This window comes from Octodon degus, unplaced genomic scaffold (genome assembly GCF_000260255.1).
Source record: "Octodon degus isolate 3935 unplaced genomic scaffold, OctDeg1.0 scaffold00127, whole genome shotgun sequence".
NCBI classification, from domain to species: Eukaryota; Metazoa; Chordata; class Mammalia; order Rodentia; family Octodontidae; genus Octodon; species Octodon degus.
The window spans coordinates 1,376,242-1,387,429 of record NW_004524703.1 but is presented as its reverse complement, the minus strand read 5'-3'; positions in this window follow the sequence as shown (position 1 = coordinate 1,387,429).

Genomic DNA, 11,188 nt, shown 5'->3' with positions numbered 1-11,188 from the left:
AAAAAAAAAAAAAAAGAAAGAAAGAAAGAGAAAAATTAATCGTGGTAGATCTTAGGGTCTTTAGGATAGAGGAGGTCCTATCCATTTTCAGCTTATAATAAACTTCCTCTAGATAAGTTTAGTTACCTAGTTAGTGGACTCTGGAGTCAGTTTTCTACCAGCAGAATGAAAGGTAGCGCTCTTGCTTGGGGGAGGCGCTGTTCTTTGTGGCATGGCCTTTAGCTCAGAGTTCAGTTTGGCTGACCTGTGGATTGGAATAAATCACCATTCACTTTGCTGTGCTGTAGGGGACTCTGACTTTGTCTGAATTAATCCTGTCTAGTACTCTCGATCTCTTTCACACCCAATCCCTTCTTTCTGCCTCTTCCTGCCAGCTGAGCATATTCAGTCTTCCACCCCTGCTGTACCTCAAATGCCACCCACATTATTTGAGATTCCTGAAAACCAGGAGCAGTGCCAAGTAGAGCTGCATCTGAGCTGGGTTTGTCAGCATCCCGGCTGCAGCGCTGTCGGACACACTGCCCGCTGTGAGGGGGCTGTGAGAGAACATGTCACCAGTCTTGTCAGCTGAACTTTCATTCTGCACGGCCACTGGAGTCATCCTCCTGACTCCTGTTCACTTAGTGTTATGGTTTGTGTATAGTTGTCCCCCCCAAAGCCTCAGGCAGTCTTGGGGTGGCTTCTGGAGTTTGTGATTATTTTGGGTGTGGATGCTGCACTTGCCCTGGAGCAGGTAATTTGCATTACAGTAAGGAGGGAAGAGAAGCTAGCTGCTTGAGCTGCTGCTACCCCTCCCTTTCCTGCTCTTGCACTTTGCCGCCACCATGAAAGTTTGCTTTCTGCTATGTGCCACTCTGCCTTGGACCCAGATGAATATAGACTGAAACCTCCAGTGACTGTGAGCTAAATAAACCTTTCTTTCCTTCAATTTGAGTGTCAGGCATTTGTCCCAGCAACGAGAGAAGAGTAACTAAGACACTCAGGTAGAAAGGAGAAGGTGAGTAGACAGTCTCTATAACTCATTCTCAAATGTCTGCACATGGCCAGACACTGTGTCCACCCCTGAGCTGCCCCCTGCCCCACCTGTGACTTGTCCCTCCCCTGCTGTATCTGCTCCATTCATCTGCTGGGCCCACTCGTCTATCCTCTGTGCACAGACTTCCCGCCCTACCCTGAAAGCTCCTAGGCTGTGGCTCCTGGATGCTGGAAAGGCCAGAGCCCCAGCTGGGACTTCAAGGTGGGTGATGTCACCTGGTCTCTACAGAGGCCTGTCACAGGCAGAGCTACTCCACTCCCCAGCTTCTGTTTTCAACTCCTCCAGACCTGTCAAAGCCTAACACCCACCCCCAAAGCCTTCCTCTATGGATGATCCAATTTATAAACTCCTGGAGCCTGCAGCATTCTATTTTAGCACTTATATCATTCAAAAATACTTTCTATTGGTGTTTGTTTTGCTTTGCCTTTTTGAGACAGGGTCTTATTATGCAGTTCAGGATGGCTTTGAGCTGACTTGTAGCCCAGGCTGGTCTCAAATTTGTAACAGTCCTCCTGCCTCAACATCCTGATTACAGGCATGTGCCACCATTCCTGGCTTGTTTTATAATCTGTTTGTAGATCTGGGAGTCTAGCACTTTCTGATAGGACTATACTATGAACCACAAATACAAGTTTCATATATAAGTATAATTTTTTAGTAGCTGCATTTAAAATCTAAGAAGGTTAAGGCCAGCCAAATAACTCAGTGGATTAAAGCCCCTGCTTAGGGAGATGCAGGGGCTGAGAGTTCAATCCCTGGGCCTACTACGCTGGCCCCACCCCCTGGGTGCGCTGAGGCAGCAATCGAGACTGGGCATGGTGTTGCGTGCCTATAATCCCAGCACTTGGGAGGCTGTAAACAGGAGGATCGCTACGAGTCTGATCTACTCAGTGAGACCCTGTAGACCCTGTGGGCCCTGTATACCCTGTCCTAAAATACAAAAATAAATAAATAAATAAATAAATAAATAAATTAAAATCTAAGCAGGTAAAATTAAAAGTTCATTTGAATGACTACATGAAATGAAATCAATATAAAGAGGTATTAATGAGACAGCTTACATTATTTAATACTAGCTCTTTGGAATCCACAGTGTATTTTATTATTCTATTCTATTTTATGTGTGTAGTGGTGATGGTGTTTGGTGTTTTTCTGGTTTGTTTGTATGTATGTTTCTTGAGACAGAGCCTTGCTTTATCACCCAGAGTGGCCTCTAACTCAAAGAAAGCCACCTGCCTCAGTCTCCCAAGTGCTGGAACCACCATACCCAGCTCTCTATTTTGTTTTGAGATAGGTCCTCCCTTAGAGTCTTCCTGCCTTAGCCTCCTGAGTGCTCAGAGCATAGTCATGTGACATCATACATAGCTTCTGCATGTATTGCTTTTTTTTTTCTGTTGTTACCAGGGATTCATCTCAGGACCTTGGACTTGCCAGGCAGGCCCTCAAGCCACTTAGCTATCTCCTCAGCATTGCATTTTGAGACAGGATCTCACTAAATTGTTCTTGTGATCCTCCTGCCTCAGCTTTCCACGTGCTGGGAGTACAGTCCTGTGGCGGCAAGCTTGGCTTCACTTTGTGTCTTACACATTCAGCACATCTCAGCTGGAACCAGCCCTGTGTCAGGGCTGAATCACCCTTTGTGGTTACTGGCTGTCATACTAGAAGGCTCGGTTTTCACTCTCAGCCGTCAGTGTCCCACAGCTGAGTGACAGCACAATGGTATCATGCTGGAGAAGAGGCTCTGGCCCAGGTCTACCTGAGATCATGGGTGTCCTGTTTATCATTTCCCGGTGACGTGAGTGGCAAGGTGGTTAAGATCTGCTCTCCATGGGCTGGGGAGCTAACTCACAGTCTAAGCACCTGCCTAGCAAGCACAAGGAACCCGGTTCGATCTCCAGTAGTCATACCATGCCAGCCCCGGAACCCCTGGCGCACTGTGCTGGCCACTGAAACCAGGTGTAGTGGCACATACCTGTAATCCCAGCATGGGGGAGGCTGAGACAGGAGAATCACTATGAGTCCAAGCTGTATAGCAAGACCCTATACCAAATAAATAAAGATTTTTAAAGAGTTTAATAAAAAAATCAAAATTAAAATTAAAAGATCTGCTTTCTGTCGAGCATAGAGGCAGTGCTACACTGAACACTTGAGTGGCTCGTTTCTCGTGGTTATGCTTCACTAGAATTTACCAAAACAAAACACCTGCTCTGAGTCAGAGAGACCTTGCTTTCAGATCAGGGCAACCACTGCCAACTCGAGTGAAGTCACGCTCTTCTGCCCGTGTTAGCTCGTCCCCTATACGCTGGGGACGACAGGCCTTGCGATCACATTACTCAGGACAAAGGAACCTCTCAGAAATAGTAGTCATTACCACCATCATTATTACCACAAATGATGAATGAATTTGGTGGAGGAGCAAATTCTGGGAAAGCTAGGTACTACACTAAAGAATCAAAGTTCAAACTTTTTCCCACATAGGACTAACAGTGTGCATAAAACATGAAATTCAATCTGGGTAATATTGCATGTAGGTTTTTAAAAAAATCTTACTACACAAATATAAGCTTTTAGTTTATAGCTCACAGGAACTGGGATGGGCCAGCTTAATTGTGTCAATTGGATTGGTTTTTGGATCCACCCTGCCTTGCTGCTGGCCTATCATAGACTGAATCCCCTGAAACTGTGACACAAATTATGCCTCTTGTCTTTCTTTTTCTCTTTCTCTTCTTCCTCCTTCTCCTCTTCCTTAAGTCAGGAATTGTGTCTCAGCAGTGGAACAAGAAAGCTGAGTAATAAAAGAACAGAAGTATTTATTCATTTGACTAAACATGTATATATGAACAAAATTATTTAAAACCTGTTTTATTACTTGTTTCCTGTGAAAATGCAAATGACACAGAAAGGTATAAAGTCAAAGTACTGACACCTCCCAACCCTCTAGAATCAAACAGCTATATTCAGGCCTGCTTCAGTGCCCCTCCTGAGATGTCCTATGCATAATTTAGGCTATATCTATTAACCTTAACTCTGGGCATAGACTGTTATTCCTTTGTACAGCATACTTGGAAAGGGGTTAAACGAAAGTTGGTTCAAAGTTCACTATTATTCAGAAGTGTAACAGGTGTTGATTCCAAATTTTAATTTAACTTTAAGGTTCAAAAATACCCTGATAGTACAGTATGGAAATTGTCCAGCGCAGTGTGGAACTTGCCAAGTACATCTGTAGTTGTCTTCATACACGCAAGTGCTACCTTTTAGGACCAACACTGTCAAACTGTTCTCATCCAGAGGTGAATGATTAAGGAGGTCCCAGAAATTCAAACCAGTATCCTGCCAGAAGATGAGATTCGGGAAAGGGGAAGATAAGAAGGGACACCTTGGGGCTAGGGGGATGGCTCAGTGGAATAAGTGCTTCCCGGGCAAGCACAAGGGCCTGAGCTCAATCCCCAGTTCCAAAAAAAAAGGACATCTTGGGAGTGTGCCTACTGTTCAGTGGAAAGGGAACACCCTTCATATGACCTCCTGCACGGGAGGGATATTGTACCTAAAAATCATAAAGTCCTCACATTTTGATGGCAGACTTTCGAGTCCTCAAGTCATTTCTGTGTTATGTTACTATATGGATTAAAATGATTGCCTGCTCCTAGAAGTATTTCATTATCTCAGAGTAACTTATTATTATCTTTGAGCCTGGCTTATTGGCTGACACAAGTAGATTAAAGTGGGATGAAAGAAGAGAGGAAAAGGGAGAGGGAGGAAGGGAGGGGAAGTGGTGAATGAGCTGGTCAAAGTGTTTCCCTCCCTCCAGGTTTCCCATCTGTTTCCCATCTGCCTTACTTGTCAGTCACAAGCACCACTGTGATTCTTTACCTACTGAGCTGACTTGGCCACTAGATCTGTCCACCACTCAGGCCCTTCTGGGCCATGTTTTCCTCTGCTGGGTGAGTCATCTGCACTTAAGAAAACTGAGCTCCTGGCGGATCCTGTCCAAGAGTCCTTACAAGTCAAAGTGAAAGTGTTTCTAAATATCGCTTTGGGGACATTCTCTTGTGATCTCATACAATTCCAGGGCCTCTGGTGCTTCCCCAGTTGGAAGACAAGTGTCTTTGGAAAGTCCCACTGCTAATCAGCTGAGCCAAAACAGGCAAAGCCACAGCCTCTTACAAGGCCAAAGTTCCTCAGGTCCGGAGGACTCTGAGTGCCACCCTCCTCCTCAGCGCTGCAGATCCAGGAAAAGGTGCTTTCTAGATGTCCACTGTTGGGTGCTTTTCTTCCTATCCTTTGCTCCTTACTCCTAATTCAGGCCTGGTTTCCTCTCAACTTAAAGATGCTCAGCTACAGTGCCACACTGTCCCTCCCTCTGATATTTATTCCTGCCTCAGCCAATTAAACAGGAGAGTACCAAAATGTGGTTTCTACTGTTTTGCCCTAGTTGCTGAAAATGTCCAGCAGGTTTCCCTAACTTGTGAAATAGGGTCCAAAAGCCTAGGACTTGAGACCCTCCCCAGTTGGAGGCCAAAGGCCCTTTTGCAACCCACCTTCCAACAAGCCAGGATTCTTTCTGTCCTCCCTCATCTGCCTTTGCTTATGAAAATTCTGCTCACCCTTAAGCCCAATGCAAGTGAACATGGCTCCACTGTTTTGCCAGCCACACAGCGAGCCTTCCCCCTCTACAGCAACAGTTTCTGCAGTATCTCCCCCAGTGGAATACAATTTACTTGAGCCATGCATGGATTGAACTTCATCCATATTCATCAACCAATGTAGTGCTGCAGCTGCAGCTCACGCCAGTAGCCTGGAAAGGTAAATTGAGGCACATCAAAATACCACCGAGTTTATTTGAGTGAACAGTAGTTCACAAGTCAGGCAGTTCCTGATGGGAGGTGGTTCCCACTCTTACATAGGGAGAGGAGGGGAAAGCCTTTGTGGGTGAATTCCACAGGTGAGATCTGAGTTGTGATGCTCAGTTTTACAGAGCTGGGGTAGTGGCAGCGGGGCTGGGGAAATGTCAGCCCTTCGACTTCATGCCCTTCTGTACTAGTGGCATTTTTGCATGAAACAAGTAGTAAAAAGGGTTTTTAATAATTTTGTTCTTATAAGTAGCCTTATTTAAATCTCTCCAGCTGAAAGTCCCCCGTTAGGGATTAGCTGGCAGTTTCTGATTGGTTAAGCTTGTTTCATTTTACTGTTTACGGTGAGCTGGGTTTCAGTTTGCTTAAATGGGAACCCAGGGCTGAAGGGCCACCTCAGCCTACTGACTTCTCAATTAATTAATCAATGCTTGAAAAATTACATCCAATAGTTAATATATTTTTAAACTAAGTTTTACAATAGCTTTGTGCTTTAGCATCTGAAAAAAGCATTGCCCCGGTCTAGGAGTGTAGCTCGGTGCCAGAGCACCTTCCTAGTCTGTGTGAGGCCCCAGGTTCAGTCTTCAGTACCACTAAAAGTATGGCCTGTGTCCCTAGCCAAATAAACTTAAATATTGCAAAGCAACACTTTAAAAACTGTATCAGCAAGCCTATTATCACATGTTAGCTTCTTAGTTCCATTTATACGTGTACCTAGTTCAGTATAAAGATCTTCGAGAGGCTTTGTATACACTGTTAAATTTACAACTTGTTCTAGAAGTGATAGATACAGAGGAAACTATACCCTGAACTAAATACCCTGCTAACATTCACTTTAAGTACATTACACAGTCACTCTCCAGATGTTCTAAGCTTAGGTCTTATGCTAGATGGAAAATGACCACAGTGGACAAGAAGGTGAATATGGTTGTGATTCACAGCATTTATTTATTTATTTATTTATTTATTTATTTATTTATTTTCTTGTTATTATTATTTTTAATGTATTTGGTACAGGGTCTCACTATGCAAGTCATACTCATAATGATAGTCCTGTTTTCAGCCTCCCTAGTGCTGGGATTACAGGTGCGTGCCACCACATCCAGTCTTGGTGGCCTGCTCACTGTCCCTGGGTGTGGGGACCAGTGCAACATGTGGTGATGGGATCGATTTCCATTCCCTGAGCTTACCTAAGCAAGGGCTTAGTCTGTTGAGCTATCTCGCCAACGCTGAAACATTTAATTTCATCAGCTCCCAAGAGAATGCTCAATCCATCTCTGGGACATTCTTTAGATTTCCCTATTCTGTTAACAAGAAGTCTGTTAGATTTATTGGACTTTTAGGATTATAGGAAAGCACACACCAAGTGGGGGGGGATGGGCGAGCAGCTGGACTAATAGCAAGACAGGCTGCAGGGAAAGGAGAATTTCTTCAGGGCTCACGGGTGAACATGGAAGCACTGAGGATGCTTCCCAGAAGCCTGAGACACTGAGCGGTAGATCCAGCTAGCGTTAGCAACATTAGTGACTTCTGTTGTTGTTGTTGTTTTTCGAGACAGAGTGGCACTATGCAGTCCAGGCTGGCCATAAATTCACTATGTAGCCCAGGGTGGCCTCTTAAGTCCCAGAGATCCTGCTGCCTCAGTCTTCCTAGTGCTGGGATTACAAGTGTGCACACGTGGCTAACACTGGTGACTTTGAGGTCTTGTCACCAGACTGGTTCTGATGAGGCTGCAGACGCTGAGAAAAGGAACTTCACCCACACTGAACATAGAATAAGTTGGCGCGTTCTCCTGTAGCAGAAAAAAGAAGTTTCAGGCCTAGTCAGTAAGAGGCATGGGAAGGGTTTTATTAGGCAGAATTGAAAAGGTACACACTAAAAAACCACAAAATAGGTGAGAATGACAGAAAGGGACAGAGAGAGAAAGGGAGGAGGAGAAAGGGGAGGAGAGGCATTATGAGCCAGAACCGGGTATATTTATGGGGTCATGGGGGTGTCTTCAAGATGGTTGACCTAGGATGTGCATTTGGTCAGTCAGGTTACCCATTTGGCAGGCTAGGTCAGAATGCGAGCCATTTTTATGTCTCAGGTTGAGCTATGGTACCGCTGATATTGCTGTTTCTTTGAGGATGGAGGAAGAAGTGCGATTTACAGGTAAAAGGGATAGGGCCAGGGCCAGGTAAAGGCAGGTCCAAAGTCCAATTTACAACCTCACTATCCTTAAGACCTTTAGGATTTTTTTTTCTTTTTTTCTAGAAGGGAGAAAGGCTTGAGTAACTTTTGTGTCCTTATGCTGCAGTTTTTCTTAAAAGTCTAGTTTAGGGCCAGGGAGATGGCTCAGGAGAATAAGCACTTGCCTGCAAGCATAAGGGCATGAGTTCAATCCCTGGTTCCACCAAAGAAAAAAATAAAGTCTAGTTTAAAAAATCCTGATTTTTTGTCTCTTTTCTGCCAGTTTTTCCCCCTTCTATGCTACCTCAGTGTGAGCGCCAAGGCCCAGGTTCTTGCACTGCAGAATCTTAAGAAGAGATGTGGAGAAGAGACTAGAGCACTAGATTAGCAGTCTGCATTTTCGAATTTCCTACAGCCTGTAAACACCATCAAAGCAAAACAGAACAAACAGGTCTGAGTTGGCTGAACTTAAAGGGTCAGGCCTCCCATTGACTCAAGGCTGCAATATTGGTGTTTGCTGTGGTCTGGCATTAGTTATACTGGGGTGGGCCACTCCTCAAGACAGGACCAGCTGGTGAGAATGTGGCCCTTGTGTGCAGAATTAGCGCTGACTCTCTCTCTCCGGTTGGGATAGGATAGAAGAAATAAAAGATAGGTAAAAAGGAGACAAGGAAATTATAACTAAAAATTGTACTTTAGGAAGACTGCAACTTCCTGGAACCAGTCGAGGTTACCCAAGGCGATGCATATCAGCATTCCTTTAGTTAATTTTAGACTCTTTCCCTACAGGCCCATCCTGCCCAAAATTCCTTAGGAATTATATAAAAGTCGCTAAATTGGCTTAATTGAGAAAGCAAGGAACAGGAGGCATCTGATCCCAAAATAAAGGAGCAGGTTGATTGAATCCAAAGAATATTCAAGTTGACTATTAAGAAAAAAAAAAACACCAAAACACACCTATAAAATAGGCTAATACCCTTCTAGGGGTGGGCCACTTCTTTTTGGATTTTTCCTCTCTTCCTGAGAGATGTAGTCTCCAGTTCCAACCTGTAATGTAGCTCATTTCTCTGAGCACCTGTACTCACTCGGTCTTGAGCGTGACCTGCATGTCTAGCCGATGAGCCCTTCCTGAGCTTCTTACTACTGCATCTGAAAACTACTTTTTTGGGCCAGGGAGATAGCTCAGTGATCTAAGTGCCTGTCTGGAAAGCGGAAGGACCCCGGTTTGATCTCTTGTACTGTGTGCATGCTGGCCCAGCGCCCAGCTAGCCACCAGTACCAGGTCTGGTGATGCACACCTGAAATCCCAGTACGGGAGAGGCTGAGACAGGAAGCTCACTAGGAGTTCGAGTCACATAGTGAGACCCTGTACCAAATAAATGAATGAATGAATGAATGAATCAATCAATAAAAGATTCAAATAGATAAAAATGCTTTTTCCTCCATAGGAGTCAGTGAGCCTCCTTCGAAAGGGTGAGTTAAGTTCCTTATTTCAGCCTCAAGGACCCTTAGGCCCAGCTCAGTTGCAAGGTGAGGACATAGAGAAGATGCCAACCAGGAGGAAGAGGCCCTCACCACGCATTACATCTACTGGTGCTTGATATGGGGATGCCCTGTCCCTACAGTTTTGGGCAAAAAAATTTTGTTGTTTAGGAGAAGAGGGGAAGGGAAAGTAAAATGAATTAAGATATCAAAGAACCAACTCTTCTGTTTTTTGTTTTTTTTTTATTTTTTTTATTTTTATTTTTTTTATTTTAGTACAGGTTCTACAGGGTCTCACTACATAGATCGGACTCTCATAGTGATTTGCCTGTGTTCAGCCTCCAAAGAGCTGGGATTACAAGTGTGAGTCACCACGCCCAGTCTCAGTTGCCATCTCAGCACACCCCGCAGGTGGGGCCAACATGACACTCCAGGGATTGAACCCTAAGCCGCTGTGTCTGCCTAAGCAGTCACTTTAATCTGCTGAGCTATTTGGCTGGCCCTTCTTTGTATTGTTTTCTTAGTCTCTACTGCATTAATTTCTGCCCTGATCTTTATAATTTCCTCTCTTCTTTGGGCTTTGGGTTTGACTTGCTCTTCTTTTTCTAGAAGCCTGAGGTGCAGCATTGGGTTGTTTATTTGTGCTCATTCTGTTTTCCTGATGTGATAATTCACCACTCTCCTTCCTTTATAAAAGTAGTCACAGAGCCAGACACCATGGCACAAGCCTGTAACCCCAGCACTCAGGAGGCTGAAGCAGGAAGATTGCTGGGAGTCTGAGGCCAGTCTGGGTTACACAGTGAGACTCTGTCAAAAAATTAAATAAACCAATAAAAGCAGCCGTTGGCCTTGGATATAGCTCAGTGACAAAGCACTGGTCCAGCAGGTGTAAGGCCTTGAGTTTGGTCCCAGCATAACAAAATAAATAAACAAAAGCAGGCACTGACAATCCTTAAGGATACCAAAATGTCAGTGGGCTATAGTACACCTGCTTTACACAAATAGTCTTAAGCAGCACCACACAAATTCTATCTAAATCTCTATTCAGCTTGAGATGTTCTACGTTGATATGGATTTCAACATCTTCAACTTGCTGAGTACATACTGGAATGCACTGCCTATCTTTAAAACTATCAGGTTAGCTCAGTGTGCTGCTGCATACCTCCAATGCTAGCATTCAGGAAGCTGAGGTATTGAGGTAGGACAGAAAAGAAAATAAAGATAGGTGAGAAGGAGACAAGGAATATCGTTAAGTTTCAAACTGTACTTTTTTGTTTTTGTTTTTTAAGATAGGGCTTCCCTATGCAGTCCAGGTTAGCCTTGAACTCACTGTGGAGACCAGGCTGGTTTCTAACTCAAAGTGATCCTTCTGCCTCAGCCTCCTGAGAGTTGGGATTACAGGTGTGGGTCACCATGCTTGACTCAAATTGTACTTTTTAAAAAACTGCACCTTAAAAAAAAATAAATAAATAAATAAATAAAAACTGCACCTTCATAGGGCTTGCCAGATAGCTCAGTGGACTAAGGCAACTGCTTAGGCAGAGCGCAGCGGTCCGGGTTCGATCTCCAGCATGCAGGGCTGGCCCAACTCCCAGGGTGTGCTGAGGTAGTGACTTGAGGCTGGGCATGGTGGTGCTTGCCTGTAATC